This window comes from Cryptomeria japonica, chromosome 7 (genome assembly GCF_030272615.1).
Source record: "Cryptomeria japonica chromosome 7, Sugi_1.0, whole genome shotgun sequence".
In the NCBI taxonomy this organism is placed as follows: domain Eukaryota; kingdom Viridiplantae; phylum Streptophyta; class Pinopsida; order Cupressales; family Cupressaceae; genus Cryptomeria; species Cryptomeria japonica.
This window is the reverse complement of record NC_081411.1, coordinates 581,633,738-581,649,181: the sequence shown is the minus strand read 5'-3', so window position 1 is coordinate 581,649,181 and position 15,444 is coordinate 581,633,738.

The following is a 15,444-nucleotide window of genomic DNA, read 5'->3' as shown; positions in this document are numbered from 1 at the left end:
CTATAACTATGATTCAACTGTCAATCACATTTTGATGGACAATTATGTCTCTACCATTATCATCAAGGACAAAACGCCTGAAAATTCTACCTAAAGATGCAAGGTTGTCCTGAAAGGCATTAGATCTTCTTCCAAACCTACCTCTGAATGTAATGTCACAACTCATCGAGGTAAATTCACCTTGTAAGGTGCTCCAGCTAAAAACACCATTTCCTCATCAACCAAACCTAAGTATGACCTTGTAGAACAGTTAGGGAAGACACCCGCGCTTATCTCCATCCTCAAGCTCTTACGCATATCCCTTGCACATAAAGCCATTCTTGACAAAACTTTGAGAGACACTTCCATCCCTACTGATATGAACGTGGACTAGTTTCAAGCCATGGTGGGATACCTTTCCATTCCATACTCTCTTACATTCACAGAAGCTGAGGACGCCTCCATGAGCCAACCACATAATGCACCTTTACACATTGAAGCCTTCCTACACAAACATCAAATAAAATGAGTCCTAATAGATGGAGGAGCAGGTCTCAATATATGTACTTTGAACACAATAATACAATTGGGATATTCTGATAAAGATGTGAATGCTACAAACAAAATTACCATCAAGGCATATGATGATGAAGAGTGTTCATCCAAAGGCACAGTCACCTTACCTCTTAGTGCTAGGCCAGTTACAAAATGATGTGGTTTGTCAAGTCCTAGACCTCGATCTCACATACAACATACTTTTGGGACATCCATGGATTCTTTAGATGAGCGCAATCCCATCTACATATCATTGATGTATCAAGTTTCCACACAATGGAGTTGAAGTGACCATCAAAGCTGATCCAAATCCATTCATATATTTCAACAATCTGCGACCTAGATCAGAAATAACAAATCTAGTTAATAGAGAAGTTGTCCCTTCTTCTGCATACATTGATCCTGAATCCTTGAAAGCTTCTACATCAAAACAAGTAGAGATCAAAGAAAAGTTCAATATTAAAGACATGGGATGTGGTGAGTATATCTTTCATGTTGATCAATTCCCACTATCTCCTAAGACATTCAATTGACAAGAACAACCTACAAACAATTTGCAAGGAATTGGGGGTGAATCACCTAGTGTTGTGGCTACTAAGTCTAAAAGCAAATCTCCTCTAGTGGTGCAAGCAACTCTTGATATCACTAGTCCTAAGAGTGGTTCGAGCGAAGAATCTAATGAGTGTATCGCCAACCCTCTTGAGAACTCACATAGCCTTACCATATCATCCACTCATTCCATTTCCACTCCACTTCCAGACTTGGATCAACAAGAATTACAAAAACCCTTACTCATTGGGGATAAAAAATGAAGCTATGAAAAGAAAAATCTAAAAGTCAAAAATAAAGAGAAGTCCTTTAGTCCAAATCAAAATCAAAAGCTATTGGATTCTGAAAAAATTAAAGTCAAGGATAAAAATCCTGCGAAGAAAAAAGAGCAAGAGATGATCTCCCCTAATATCAAAATAACTAGGGGCACAAGTTCTATAATTTCAAGCCAAAAATCATACTGGTTGATCCTAAGTTTCCATCATGCTATCCTACTTTCAATTCTTTTCATAATCATAAGCCTTCATTCCTCATCCACTTGTTTTTGCACATCCTTTCCCTTCTGGCGATACATCATGGACCTTTAATGGAGCTTCCTTGAAGGACTTTGTTATCAGGGATGCCAAAACTTCTTTAGGTGACACGCATATGGGAAAACGTAGTCCACACACTAGTAATTCTATCTCAGTTCCTTTATCAAGAAAGACAGTCACTCGAGCTACACATCATTCAGTCAAGGAATGACACAGCTACAATCATAAGGTTAAGCCTCACACATTTGAGGTGGGTGACTTAGTTCTCAGAGAAAATCCTAAAAATCAGCAAGACAGAGAGAAGAAGGGAAAATTTGAACCAAATTGGCTTGGTCCTTACATCATTACAACAACCTATGGATCCAGTGCATATCAGCTTTCAACTCCAGATGGCAAACCTTTGGACGATCCTATCAACAACATGCACCTTCGCAGGTTTTACACATAGCTCTTCAGACTATCCTAATTCAAAAATACAAAAAAATAATAAAAAATACAAAAATACAAAAAAATAAATAAATTTCAAAATACAAAAAAAAATCATAAAATAAAAAAAATCGTTACTTGGTGAAAACCTGGCAAACAGGCACCTTGTGACATAAAAATAAAGTAAAGAAAAACATTTCATCCAATGATGAAAACCACTTCGATGGCGCCCTGGGCAAGTACCATCGTGAAAACTGGGTCACCGACGCCATGTGTAGAGACATTGCTCCTCCCTCCTTCAGGATTCCATTTCATCCTTTCACTTTGCACACACTCACAACGTATCCATCCATAATAACCTTACCCATTCCCATCATGTCTTGTTATTGATCTACCCAAGATTGGTTCACCATTCATAATAAACCCCTTTTCATCCTTTCCATCCATAATAAATCAATTCCTATCTGTGGCTAAGGCAAATCCTACATCTCGTGACAGGTGTGGAACTAAGAGCATCGCCTATTTTGAGGAGTACAGTTTCTTCCAGTTTTCTTCAGTCTATCCATGCACAATCCACAATAAAGCAGCATTTGCATTGCTCATCCACAATAAAGTTTTGTCTTCCTCTCAATAAAGTATCAGTTTGATGGATTCAGTCAGTTTCAGATGAGACACAAGTAGCAATGGGCTTCAACAAATCAAATCTTTCGACAGACTCAGACAACAGTATGGTTCAGTGCTATCTATCTTTTTTGTGAAATTAAACATTATGACCACAATCAAATAGACTTATACAAGTGACAAGAGACACTAAACTTGAGGACTATAGTGGATGTTGGTGTCGAGTCTTGGTTTTCTTTTGATTTTATCTTTCAGGTGACATGTCTTTCAGCTTTTCCAAGATGTCTCTGACTAGAGATTTTATCTCTAGGATGTCTTTGACTAGAAAGGCAAGGATGGGGTATCATCACCTATTTTTCTTCACTGTCTATGGATTGTCTCTTAGTAATGTTATGACTTGTCCAAGGATATGAGGACACTGTGAGTCTAATATGAACTAGGGCATTCCTTGTTTGCAACTGTCTTATCTCCATGCAAACAAGTACAATGACTTTCTGGGTCAAACATATGCCTCGATTGTCATAACCTATTTTGCCATAATAAAGCTCAATGATGATAATGCACAAGAATCTCATTCAGTTTCATATCTTCTATCTTCCATCCCCCTTTCTTGATTGACTTCCATCGTCCTTCCCAAGTCCATGTAGCATGTTATCACATGACTGAGTATATTGACACACCAAAAATATTTGCATTTCATTTAGTTGCACCTGCATTAGCACATGTTAGCATTTCATACATACATATTGATATCACAATTACATCACATCCTACACACAACACATGCTAGCACATTTTACATTCTCATCATGTAAATAGTTATTTGCATTATCATATTCATTTGCATTTCATACATTCACATTTGCATAACATATTTAAAAACATAAAAGACCAAAAATATTGCATTTCATCATGTAAATATTTGCATCCATCTCATAAGCATCATATAGAAACATGCAACATAGAACATATAGGTGCATCACATCACATAGATACACATGCATATAGCTGCCACAAGGATGGATCATCTCATATATATAATCATAAGTGTCATAATAAAATGATGTGAAAATCATATGGCTACAATCACCTGAAGGTGTCTACATCATCATACAAAATGGTACAAAACTGATACATAGGGACCCCTCTAAGGCTATGATGAAATCCCTCCCTCAGAGTTGGCTGGCTTTGATGGAGTTTCAGCCCTAGAAGGACCCACCCCAAGATCATCACTCCTATCCCCTCTATCTGGTGGTGGTGGAGGACCCATGACCCCACCGCTAGACGCCTGTCTCCATCTCGATCGTAAGGAACCAACTCCCCATCGATCAGTATCCGCAGTATCCTGTAAACATCCTCTAAGGTGAATTTCATCTCACCCATCAACAAATGAAAACTACAAGTCTCTGAGTGCCATCTCTCAGCCAGCACAGTCAGCAACCCCATGTTCGCTCGAAACTAAGGCACATACAAAATATGTTGCAGGCCCATAGCCTGAACCGCTGCTCTCTCCTCAACTGTCAGCTCCGGTCATAAACTCAGAGTCGATGGGAATCTCTCCCGTGACTCCAACATATGTAGGTACTCCTGTAGTCAAGAAAATCAATTGTGTCAATCATAGTGGCACTCCCTATTCATCACAACGTGGTGCTTCCTATCCTAGTGGTACTCCCTGTTCATCACAAAGTACTACATTTTTTTACTCCCTGTTCATCACAATGTGCTTCTCTTTTTAGTACTCCCTATTCATCACAAAGTACTACGTTTTTGCACTCCCTTTTCATCACAAAGTGCTGCTCTTTTAGTACTCCCTGTTCATCACAAAGTACTATGTCTTGGTACTCCCTGTTCATGACAAAGTGCCTCAATCTATCCTATCCTAGGGCTCTACTTGAGTGTATCCTCTTGAGTAGTTTCCTAATTGGCAATGTATGTTCTATCACAGAATTGTCACTCCTAGCCCTATCTGCTATCCTAGTCTTCCTTAGAGGACCTACTTGAGTGTATCCTCTCAGCAACTTATCCAATCGACAATGTATGTTCATCACAAAACTGCCGATTTGGCCTAGAAGACATAAACACGCTTACATACTGCATAAACACATCTGCTCTGCACAGACGTGCTTGCATTTGACACCAATGCCTTTGCATTCATAGACGCACTTGGCACAAACATAGATGCGCCTAGCCAACCCAGACACACCTGGCACCAACACAGATGCACCTTAGCATTTTTCCCCCATGCTTGACATATCTAAAAAGCATTAAATGTGCTACCTAGCATGCATTTATGACAACATTTAATGCGACAAAGTATAAGGAGGTTTTGTGGTACTTACCGGCTCTCCTACATCTGCTGGCCTCTGAAATCAGCGAATGCGATTGAATCTATGAACCAATGCCATCACTGCTGACTACAGCTACTCTATTCTTTCTCTGCACTCTGATCTCTTGGATGTGTGGATGACAATGAGGATTTTTTCTCCTCGTGGTCTATCTTATAGACTACTCTATCCCTATCCCTAGCCCTAGCCGTAGTTTCTCATGTCAGTCTTCTTTATCCTGTGACTCTATCACTCTATCCGGTCAGTCCATTCTACCCTTCATTTCTTATCGAGAGATTGTATGTGATCTTTTCAGACATTTTCATCCAATCTCTCGAGGGAGCATATCATTCCCATCTTGGGGCAACTTTGTATCAATTCATATTATCTTCTTTGAAACAATGCGACAAGCTACATTGTCTCAAAGAGGGGCAGAATGTAGACACCTAAAATTGTCTTGTCTAATTAAATAAATATCTTTATTTATTTAATTATTTTATCCTAATTCTTCTATTAATTAAATAAATCTTTATTTATTTAATTAATTCATTTGTCCTCTTCTAGCCTTATTTCTCATTTAAATAAATACACTTATTTATTTAAATTATCCTTTTCTCTTAAATTAAATAAATATTTTATTTATTTAATTGATCCCACTCCTCTATTAATTAAATAAATCTTTATTTATTTAATTAATTCATTAGCCTTTTCCACCCATGACACATGTCATTCATCTCTTAATTCCTACACTACCTACCCTCTCATTATTTTCTTATTTTATCTACCTACCCTCTAATCATAGTTGACCATTTATCTTTTACACCTCTCAATCTTATCCCTCCATTTCTTATATTGTTTGACTCCTAAACGACTACTTGACTGGACTAGCATTCGAACTTTCATATGCGATCAAGCCTACTTGCAACCGCATTTCCATTCTTTGTTGAGCTCTTGTGCACACATAAAATCTAAGAGAAAATATATCAAGCAAGATCAATGGAGATAGGAAAATGGAGATCCAAACCCTATTGGACATGTGATGGTATAATCTTTGTGATTTCATTTGATTTGCATTGTCTTAGGTAATCTTCATATGTTATGGTGGATCTTTATTGATTGTTAGGCTAGGGTTTTGTGGTTGAATTCCATTTAGTCTTTCAATATTGTTGTTATCCATTTTCACAATATACAATATTAAATGAATGAGAGCTCACCTTTGGTTGTCCTCTTAGAATAGCAACTTCTCCTTGAGTTTGCACTGGTTGTGATTGATTTTTAAGCTGATCCTTGCTTGTCACAACTTGTCCTCTTGGTGAAATGTGCACTTCTTGGGTAGCTTGAGCTACATTAGCCACTTGCTGGATTGTTGAATCTTGATTACTACCTTTATCATCTTGTTGTCCAAGGTCCATTGCCCTCTTCTTAGACCTTGTATTTTCTACAACAGAGGCATTAGACTGATTTGGAGTAGTATACCTGACTCCACAAAACTCCTCTCCTTGCCAATTCATCAAAGCAACATCTTGATTGCTTTTCTCAAGATGTGGAGCCCGATGTTCACTATTATATTGGTCTGAAACTTGTTGGACAACAACATTTCCTTGAGCCATAAGAGTCTGACTAAGTATATTATTTAGACAAGTAGCCTGGTTATGTGGCTGATTGCAGGAATAACACCAATCATAATCTTGTACTAAGTTATTTTGTACATGCACTAACTCTTTAGATGAGTTGGCTACATTGGGATTATAAGGCTAGAAAGTCCTCTGATTGTTGTTTCTCCTTTGGGCTTGAGGGTCAACTTGATTAGGAGGCCTACTTGACTGATAAGGAGCTTGGTAAGGTCTAATAATCTAATTATGTTTTCTTTCAAGGTTGACCAACTTATTTTCTAAGGTCTAAAACATGCCTTTAATTTCTTGTTTGAACTCATCAAAACCTTGGGATGGATTTGGGACAACATTAACTTGGGTTGGAGCTTGATAATTCAGAGCTGGAAAAGGAGCTACCACATCTATAGCAAGGATTTTCTTAGGAATAAGTGGTTGTATATTTGAAAAGATAGGCATAGGAGGCCTAGGAGCTATTTTTCCATCTTGGATAAGACTTTTTTCAGCTCTTATGGCAAAGCCAAAAGCGACTAGTAATGAGTATCCACCCATTGATTGTATCATCACTGAAATATCATTGTTAAGAGCTTTCAAATAGTACAAAAATGCATGATCATTATATGGTCTTACCATTGCTGGGATCCTTTTCCAAGTTTTTTGAAACTTGAAATTAAAATCCATCATTTGTTCATGGGGTTCTCTCTTAATGGTAGTGAGCTTCTCTACCAAAGAGAGATGGTCTGATTTGTCCTCAAACTATCTATTCAAAAGTTCCCCCAATTCATCCCATGTAGCAATTGAGTTTACTGGCAAGCCCCTGATCCATTGAAGAAATTTCCCTTAAAGGAGTCTGGTAAGAGCCTAACTGCAACATTCTCCTCAATGATGTGATGAACTCCACACAGGGAGGCCACATCTCTTATGTTCTCAACAACATTAGTTTGATCCTCTACGGTGAACAAGGGAAGGCTCTTAATATTTGATGCTAGAATATCATTATGCTGGGAAAGATTTAAAGGGCTCCTTGATTGAAAGGTACAAAAGGATGCACTCTTGGTGGTTGATTATGGGCCATTAGATTCACTCGAGATTGAATTGTGGAATTGGATAAAGCTTGGGAAGAGGAGCTTGCAAATAAATCATGGGTAAAACTTGAGAAGGAAGGCTAAGAACTGGGGAGAGTATGCACAAACCTACTTGGATTTACTGACTTTTTATTCCTTTTAAGTGGTGAAAGCTGAGTATGTTGAACTGGACCTGCACATTGCCTTGTTTTCAGTCTTCTCATATACTATTTGCACTGGATTCTACCCCTACTAAGTGCTCAGAGTTTCCAAGTGTAAAATTTTAATCCTCCCTAAAGGCTGAACTATTGTTGCTCACACTAAGACAAGGTAAGGTGGCCTTCTATGAACTAAATAAATAGTTCAACAATCCCACCGAGCATGGCAAAAATTGTTATCACTAAGGTCTCCACCCTAGCTAAGCCTAGACTCAACTAACTTGTGACACATGGGACTACCTCCAGGTTGTGGGTACCCTATTGTAGAAGTATACCTCCAGAGAGGGTTGGTTCCCTTTTGAAATCTCCTAAAACTACTAATTCTTGATAGAGAAAAGGGTATAAGAAATTCTTGCAAATAAAAATCTAATCTACTCAAGCGATGGTGCACCAAGATGTGTTATGGAAGGCGGGTGGTTCCAGAATTCAAATTTGAGCGGGAATTCTGGATCGGCATCGGGATAGCATGCGGCAAATGATTCAGAGATTCCTGCTGAAGGAGGAGGTTCAGATGGTAAGGACCCCAATGATCCCATGAATTTGGGGGACCCAGGGGGAGGACCAACACCACGTGAAGAGCAGTTAGCAATAAAGAGTGGGAAAGGGTAGGTTCAAACTTCAAAAATAGAAGATGGCAACTTGGAAGGAGCCCAAGGATAGCAAACGACTTCTGTTTCAGAGAACACTATGGAAGGTAAAGATCATCCAGAAAAGGTTCTTTCGTCAATAGACCCTAAAGGGGGACCCAATGGACAGACACGTAAGTGGTCCTCATTGTTTGGGGTTAAGCCTAAAGGTAAGTCCTCATCGCCTCCTATTAAAAACTCCTCGAATGTGTCTCAAGGCAAGTTTTCTATCGTTGTTCCTGACCAAATCATTGATCAAAACATCGCTAGAATGGAAAATACTTTGATTGGTTATTTCTTTGGATCTAGATCTAACATAGAAATAGTTCATGGATTTGTCAAAAGAAAGTGGAACCTGAAAGGTTAGGTTGATGTGGTAGCAATGAACAAAGGTTGTCTATCCTTCTCCTTTTCTTGTGATGAGGATAGAAGAAACATTCTATGTAGTGCGTCTTGGGCAATAGGCATATACATCATGTACATCCAGAAGTGGTACCCTAATGTAGCGAAAGGAAAGAATTTTTTGGTCCAAGTCCCGGTGTGGGTCAAGCTCCCCAGGCTCCCAATGGAATTCTGGGAGGAAGATGTTTTTGTAGGAATTGCCAACACCTTTGGGGAGCTTATCGCTATTGATAAGATCATGACTTCTAGAAGAAGGCTGATCTATGCTAGGATCTATGTTGGAATTGGACCTGATAGGAACATGCCAGAGGAAATAGAGATAGAATCAAAACTGGGGAAGTGGAAACAAAATATTGTTTATGAAACAATCCCCTTCACTTGTTTTCATTGTAAAAAAGTAGGACACTGGGCTAAAAAATGTCCATCGATAGAGGATAAACCCCATATCCAAACTAAGGTTTGGAAAAAAGTGGACAAGCCACTAAAAGCTCGAGAATCCAATGGTCCTAATTAGGAGAAGCAGTCTCAGATAGGACGGGTGGAGGAAGAAATCACCAATGAAGTGGGTAATGAACTAAAGATTCAGATATTGGAACAGGGTGTTAAGGACTCAGTACACAAAGAAAAAGACAACACTCAGCAAGAGGATCAGAAAGAGGACAAGATAGAGGTAGAGAAAGAAGATAAACAACCCATAGATAATAAAGAGGAAGGAGATAACTTCAACCTTGTTTCAAAATCTCAAGATCAAGATAAAGAAATAGACTAGCTCTAGGAGGCCCAACCTGATACCATTTTGAGCCAAGGGCTATCAGAAATCTCATTAACCACCCCAGCAAAGGGAAAGTTGGCCTATTCAGAGGAACAAGATCCAAAATGGGGAGATGAAGAGGACATAAAAAAGGCACTGGGGAAGAATGAATCAAAGTAGGAGGACAAAGAAGTAGTAGAGGATAAAAGAAGGAACAAGAACAAAAAAAAGAATAACAATAACCCAGTAAATAGTACGCTGACTAGAAACACCAGAAGTAGGCTTGGTGATGTGGGAGCGCAACACACTTCTCCAGGAAGACACTCAAACACCAAAAAAAGATCATTGGAAACAAGTAAGAATTTAGCAGATGGTACCCAACGAACCATCTTTGAGGTAGGTATTTCTAAAAATCCATGAAAATCATCTCCTGGAATATTAGGGGACTTAATAATCCTCACAAACATAATTTAGTTAGAAACATGATTAGAGACAAAAACCCTGACATTTTTTTGATTCAAGAAACTAAGATGGTTAAAGATAAAGTTGAAAGTTTGAATATTTTCAAAAATGAAGGAGTCAGCGGAGGTAGTTCAGAAGGTGCTTCGGGAGGAATTGTTATTTTCTAGAACAAAAACAATATAGAAGGAGAGGTGTTAATTCAGGACAACAATCTGGCTTGTATTAGATTTAAGCACATTAAGAATTGCACTACGTGGGTCCTAACTAATGTTTATGCTCCTAACACTAAGACTAGTCGAAGCGAGATGTGAAGATATCTTACTGGGTTGAGAAGAAGGTTTGCTGAGGATAGCTGGATAATTATGGGAGATTTCAACATTCCCTTGAAGGAAAATGAGAAAAAGGGAGGGAGTCAGGCTAATCTGGATAGTAGATTGGACCTAATGGACTTTATAAACAATAATTCCATTCATGATTTGGAGTTGCAAGGAGTCAAATACACTTGGACTAATAGAAGAAGTGGTGAGAATTTGATTCAGGTTAGACTTGATAGAGCTCTTCTTTCCTTAGATTGGTTTAATCTTCATGAATGTTCTTTATCTTCTCACATAAGGGCAGGATTAGATCATTACCCTATAACCTTCACGGCTGAAGTAAAGAATAGAAGGAGACATTTCCCTTATAGATTTGAAAAAATGTGGACTAGACACCCGAATCTGGAAAGTAAGATTAAGGACTGGTGGCAGGTCGGTATTGAAGGCAATGCCATGTATAAAGTGGTCAAAAAGATGAAGAATGTTAAAGACAATGTCAAGAAGTGGAATAAGAATTGCTTTGGGAACATCTTTACCTCAAAAGTGACAACCCTCTTAGAACTCAAGGAAATCCAAGATGAGATATAGAACAATGGTTACACCTATATGTCTAGAAACACTGAAGATGCTATTCTTATGAGATATCATGAAATAATAGCTAAAGAGGAAACCTACTGGAAACAAAGATCGAGAAATGTCCGGTTAAAGGAGGGGGATAGGAAAACTAAATAATTCCATATGTCCACCTTAAGACATAAGGCCATAAATAGAATCGTACAGATTAAAGTGAAAGGCAGATGTGTTGAAGATGATGATTCCATGAGCAAGGCTACTATGTATTTTTCCTCTAATTTACTTGCTAAGGATCAGAATTTGAATATATAGGCCCAAAGGGAACTTCTAGACAGTATACCTACCATTTTGGGGAAGATCAGAATGATCGTCTAACTGCCATTCCTTCCCATGATGAAATTCTGATAGCTGTTAAGTCCTTTGAGGGCAACAAAGCCCCAGGTTCAGATGGCTTTCCCATGTTCTTCTTCCAAATGTACTGGTATATTATTGGAGATGATGTTACCAGAGCTGTGAAAGAGTTTTTTGGTGCTAGAAAACTTTTGAAAGAAGTTAATGGTACTTTTATAGCTCTTGTACCCAAAAAGATGGGGGCAGATTTAATGGATCTTTTCACACCTATATAAGATTATCTCTAAGGTCCTTACCTTTAGAATTCTAAATTTGTTTCCTTCCATTATTTCACCTTAGCAAAGTGGTTTTGTCTCGGGAGGGCAAATTTTGGACTCTATCATCTCTGTTCATGAAATTATCCATTCTCTAGCCTTTTCTAAAAAAGAAGGTTTTTTTTTTAAACTTGACCTCTCTAAAGCCTATGATAGAGTGCATTGGGATTTTATGATGGATCTTCTTTCTACTTTTGGTTTTAATCCTAGGAGTGTTGGCCTTATCAGGCAACTTTTTTCTTTGGCTACTTTCTCTGTGTTAATGAATGGCTCGCCTTGTCCTTTCTTTAAAGCTTCAAGAGGTCTCAGGCAGGGGGACCCTCTTTCTCCAGTGATCTTTATCATCATGGCAGAATTTTTGGGGAGATGTATTGGAAAGCTGGTTGAGAAAAGGGAGTTTTGTGATTTGAATCCTTCTTCGGTAGATCAAATATGTTCTCATCAGTAGTTTGTTGATGATTCTATAATAATGGGAAAAGCCACTGTGAAGGACGCTAGAAGACTAAAAAGGGCTTTGGATAACTATGGAGAGGCTACTGGTTAGCTTATAAACTAGTCTAAAAGCTTTTTTTATTTTATCAATACCCCAGAGAGAAGGAGGATTAAAATTAGTAACATTCTAGGTGGCCAAATTGGTAGCTTGCCTGCCTCCTATTTGGGGCTCCCCTTAGGTCAAGATCTTGTGGATACCTTTTGGGGAGCCTTGGTGGATAAATTCCATAAAAAGCTATCTGGATGGAAGGGAGCTCTACTTAGTCAAGCAAGTAAGGTTCAATTGCTAAAAACCACTCTTCAAAGTATCCCTCTCTATGCCATTAGTCTATTTAGGATTCCTACTAAGTATGTTGAGGCCATTGAAAAAATTCAGAGATCCTTTTTATGGACAGGGGTTGAGGAGAAGAAGAGAATGAACTTAATTGCTTGGGAGAAGGTCTATAAGCCTATGAATAAAGGCGGCCTGGGCCTTAGAAGAATAAGAGACATAAATGAATACCTTATGGCCAAGCAGATTTGGAGAGGATACAGAAATCAAGGAAAGTGAAAAAAAATATGGGACAACAAATATAAAAGCCAATGTTCGAATCTTCAAAGTTTCCTCAAAGCGGATATTATCCCAACTAGATCCAATATTTGGAAAAATGTCTTTAGGACTAGAGATTTAATTATCAAAGGCACAAAATGGAAGTTGGGGAAAGGGAATCTTATTCAGTTCTAGGAGGACCCTTGGCATTTGGAGCTCCCTTTAAATGAAAACCCTGAGTGGAATAGATATCAGAACCAATGCAAAGAAAGATTTGGAACCAAGGTGGAGGATTATTGGAAAGATGGATAGTGGAAAGACTTATCTTAAGTGGATCAGTCTTTGGGTAGTTTGAACAAAGTCATGAACTCAATGGTGAGGATTGAAGAAGAAGACTAGTTAATTTGGAAACTCACAGCTAGTGGTACTTTTACTGTAGCATCTCTTTATCATCAACAATACAATAACATGCAGAGTCCTTGCTGGGCTAAAGCATGGGTGAAAGGTCTTACCCCCAAGATCAACATTTTATTTTGAATAGCCCTTCAAGACAAAATTCTTACAATAGAGAATATCAGAAAAAGAGGTATCAGCATTCCAAGTTTCTGTACACTCTATAAGTAGAATGAGGAGATAATAAATCATATGCTCTTTCATTGCCCCTTCTCAGCTGATGTTTGGGGAAGTTGTCTGGATCAATTCAATATCAGTTGGAGCTTCCCCAACTCAATTCAAGAGATTTTCAAGTCATGGCATCATCCTTCAAAAAATAGAACCACTACCTTACTATGGAGAATTTCTTTACCTCACATGTGCTGGGGTATATGGAAAGAGAGAAATGATAGAATTTTCAGAGAAAAGAATACTAAGGCTAACATTGTGTTTGAAAAAATAAGAAGTATAGTAGAAAATATGAATATTATAGGTGGTATTGATAATCCTAACACTAAGGAGGATCAATTTGTTTATAAAAAATGGAGATTAAAAGCTCAAGAGAGCATCCAGAGTAATCCTAGAGAGGGAGTGATATGGACCAGCCCACCTAGGGGATGGATGAAAATCAATTTTGATGGGGCCTTTAAGGGAAACCCGGGGGTTGCAGGATGTGGAGTGGTCCTAAGGGATGAATGGGGAATATGTAAAATCATAAAATGTATTCCTATAGGAAATCAGACCAACCATGTTGCCGAAGCCATGGCGGCTTATCATGGGATTATCCTTGCCAAAGAAGCCAATTGCACTAAAGTTTCATGTGAAGGATACTCCTTAAACATTATCAATTGTTTAAATATGAAATTCCTGCCCTCATGGTCGATTAGTAATGCTATTAAAGCTACTAGGCAAATCAGCGAAGAGTTTGAAATGTGTGCTTGTACACATGTTTATAGGGAGGCCAACTCTTGCGTTGATTGGGCAGCCAACCTGGCTTGCCAATCAGGAGACGTCATTACTAGTTATGGTGAAATGGAGATTGCAAGTGAAATGAAATCCTTGCTCAATCAGGACCAAAGCTATACAAGGCAACGTGGTACTTTTAATCATTATTTCTAATGAGATTTCTGCCTTTTTCGATGCAGGGCTTGCTTGGAGATAATGAGCTATTAAATAGGTGTCATATCATTATTATTTGGCACAGATTATGGGTGCTCTTACAAAATAACCACAGAAACCAGAGGAAAAGTTATCAAAATGAGAGAAGACATTGCAAGGAAGGTGCTGGAAAAATGGGAGGTAACAAGAAGAGATTTCAACCTGCTTCCTTCTCTGAATGGAGAAAGAATGAAGAAGTCTAGGGTATCCTTCAGCAGGGGGGTCTCAATGTTTTCATGGAATGACTAAATGGGAAGGACCCCACAATCACCAGCTATTTCATCAAGAACTGGAAAAATGGAAAAATTCTGATTGGATCACATATGATGAATGTAGATGAAGAGGTTATCGTTGAGGCCATGGGGATGACTACCGAGGGTATGAAATTTTACAGGGACAGAGGGATATCAAATAAAGCAGTAGACAAGTTTCCTATTACGGAAGCTGAGAGAAGAAAGATCATCAAAATTGACAACTCCTACCACTCCCCGAAGAGAATTTGCAGGCCATGGAGGTTTGTCTTATTTGCTTCTATTGAATATATTACCTTAGATGGTAGGTTTACCAGGGCATATGGGCATCACTTCATCCTTCTCAACCATTTCCATCATGGAGAAAGGGTTAGCCTTCCCTATTACCTTTCCTGTTCAATGGATCATACTATAAAGGAGATCTAGAAGGACCCTAAAGGTGATCATGCCCTCCACTAGGGGCTTATGGTCCTGGTTTATAAAATACTAAAGGGAAGTGCATTGAAAAGCCTATTAAAGGAAAAAATGCTAGAGATGAGACTACGGAAAGTAAGGATAGTGGTTTCAACTTTGATTCAGAGACTGAGGGAGAGTTGGAAGAAACTAACAAAAAAGGGAGGATTAGGGCCAAGAAGAGGAGGATTATTGTGGAATCTGAAATGTCAGATTCTGAAACTGAATCCCTTGAGGAAAAACCTGTTAAAAAGAGGAAAGGGAAAGCCTCTCAAAAGAAGGCTCAGAAAAAGAACACTAAAAAGGGTAGCAATTTTGATCTCAATTATGTTCTGGTTGAATCTGAGGAGGAGGATGATGAAAATAAGAGGATCGATAGACAGGACAAAGAAGGGGAGGGCAACCCAGTTAAGGATAATTTAGAGACCGTGAATACCACTAGTCTGCATAAAGAGGA